Raw genomic sequence first — 2,606 nt, forward strand, 5'->3', positions numbered from 1 at the left:
GCTATCCCTGAGCTTTTGTGCCTAAGACTAGCACTCTACCACTTGAGCCACAGATCAACTTTTTGGCTTTTTGTTTCCTTTATGTTTAATTGGAGATAAGGATCTCATGAACTTTTCTGCCTAGGATGACCTCAAGCTATGGTCCTCAGATCTCAGCCTTCTGAATAGCTAGGCTTCCCGGCAGGAGCCATAAGTGCCTGACCTGTGAATAGGGTGGATGGGTGGAGGGCTGTTCCAATTCTGGGGCTTGAACTCAGGACTTTGGCTTTTTCTTTTACTAGCGCCTGGCTTATTCTTCCCCCATTCAACACATACCCACAGAGGGTCAGGTGTGGCATTTTCTGACTCCAGTTCTCCAATCCCAACCAGGAAGTTCACTGTAATTCTGACTCTATCTACCCAGAGTCAGGATTCGATTCTGCAGGGTGAGCGCTCAATCCCACAAGAAAGCCCTACTTTCTAAAATGAAGTCTGGATCTCCAGTGACCAGACCCATCCCCAAAGCCAGCTAGGGACACCTGAGTCTCCCCACTAGTGCAAGTTCTGATGCTATTGAAAGGGTTCATTGGGAAGAACAAATGATTCTCTCATCCCTGAAGAAATGCCTGGGCTTTTAAGAATCTTGTGTCCAGAATTGGGAACAAAGCCTAAGTGTTTCTTATTCAAGTGAAGCTGCTCTAAGACTTTAGGAGGGGTCAGCAGAGGAGAGCCCCGTCAGTCCCCAGCAGCCTGCATATCAGCCCAAGTGAAGTCTCCAGGCTGGCTTCTGCCCCTCAGCTTAGCAGAACCCAACACTAAATTTATTAGGCATCCCAGAGTCTCCAGGCTCTGGGAATTTCTACATGACTCAGACTCACAGGAGACAGACATATTTATGTCCAGAAATATGTAAGAACATTAACTTTGTCCTAGAGTGGGCTCACTGCACCTCAATTGTTGTTGTGCTAAGAGGAAACAGGAATATGATTCTATAGGAAAAGAAGAGACAGAGGAGTTTCTGAGTTCAAGGGCAACAAAACAGAGCTCTCCAGATCACCTCACTGAGCAAATTCCTCCATTCCTCTCCTCCTAGCAGACATTGCTATTCTATCACCACCTACTTTTCTTCAACCTGCCAGACCATCTTAATCAATCAACCACACACAGTACTTGAAATGAGACTTCCACCTTCTGCCTACAGTTGCCTCTTTTGTAGGAAGTAGATCTAAAGTTCTGGAATAAAAAGAAGATTGAATAGTGTCAAAGATCACCTTGAAAATCTCTTAATTCTCAAAGCATAAGAATAATTCAGACTCCTAATGAGTCCAACCAGGCAGTTTTCCTCCAGCCTTGACTGCAGATTGCTCTATCTTTGGTTGAGTACCAAACGATAGGCTTGCCTACAGCTGAGGAGATAGGACATAGAGAAAATGCCTGACTTGAGGATCACATAGAGCCATGGAGAGGCACTGAAGGTAGAACTCCTTCAAGAGTCATAAGAACCAGAATCTCATTTTCTCTTACACACTCCTAGCTAATTATGAACTCACTGGTCACATCAAACCAGCTGTCCAGACAAGCCCTTCATTTTCTCCCCCTGAAACCAGAAATACACAATTAAGAGTATAAAATGTGCATAAGTTTGGGCCGGGGGGTTGGCCCAGTGGTAGAGTGCTTGCCTAGCATGCACGAAGACCCAGGTTCGATTCCTCAGTACCACATACACAGAAAAAAGCCAGAAATGGTGCTGAGGCTCAAGTGGTAGAGCTCTAACCTTGAGAAAGTCCAAGGACAGTGCTCAGGCCCTGAGCTCAAGCTCATGACTGGCAAAAAAAAAAAAAGTAAGTTTTTGGCCGGCACTGCCATCTTCCAGTAATTTGCCAAAATGACGAACACAAAAAGAAAGAGGAGAGGTACCCAGTACATGTTCTCTAGGCCCTTCAGGAAGCATGGAGTTGTTCCTTTGGCCACATATATGAGAATCTACAAGAAGGGTGATATTGTAGACATCAAGGGAATGGGTACAGTTCAAAAAGGAATGCCCCATAAATGTTATCATGGCAAAACTGGAAGGGTCTACAATGTTACCCAGCATGTTGTTGGCATTGTTGTGAACAAACAAGTTAAGGGCAAGATACTTGCCAAGAGGATTAATGTGCGTATTGAACATATTATACACTCAAAGAGCCCAGAGAGCTTCCTGAAACGGGTGAAGGAAAATGACCAGAAAAAGAAGGAAGCCAAAGAGAAAGGAACCTGGGTTCAGCTGAAGCGCCAGCCCGCTCCACCCAGAGAAGCACACTTGGTGAGAACCAATGGGAAGGAACCTGAGCTATTGGAACCTGTCCCCTATGAATTCATGGCCTAAGAGATGTTAAAAAAATAAATAAATAAAATCTCTGGACTATAAAAATGAAAAAAAAAACAAAAAATGTGCATAAGTTCAAAGTTCCTATGATACATGGTGTTGGAGGCATGGCTCAGGTGGTAGAGCCAAAGTGTCAGATACAGAGTTCAAGAACTGATCTTGGGCGGAAAAATAAAAAAATAGTTCACATGATGCAAATAGCCTGCTTTGCCATCTCCATAATAACCATCTGCATCAGGTGGAAGGAAGACGCCTCGAC

The 2,606-nt window shown here is 44.4% G+C and overlaps 1 pseudogene; it reads left to right on the top strand.

Annotated features, from left to right (window-relative positions):
- The first annotated feature begins 1,816 nt into the window (after positions 1-1,816).
- Positions 1,817-2,355, top strand: LOC150047151 (large ribosomal subunit protein eL21 pseudogene; annotated as a pseudogene).
- The last annotated feature ends 251 nt before the right edge of the window (positions 2,356-2,606 follow it).

This window comes from Megascapheus bottae, chromosome 24 (assembly GCF_031878675.1).
Source record: "Megascapheus bottae isolate mThoBot1 chromosome 24, mThoBot2.hap1, whole genome shotgun sequence".
Lineage (NCBI taxonomy): Eukaryota > Metazoa > Chordata > Mammalia > Rodentia > Geomyidae > Megascapheus > Megascapheus bottae.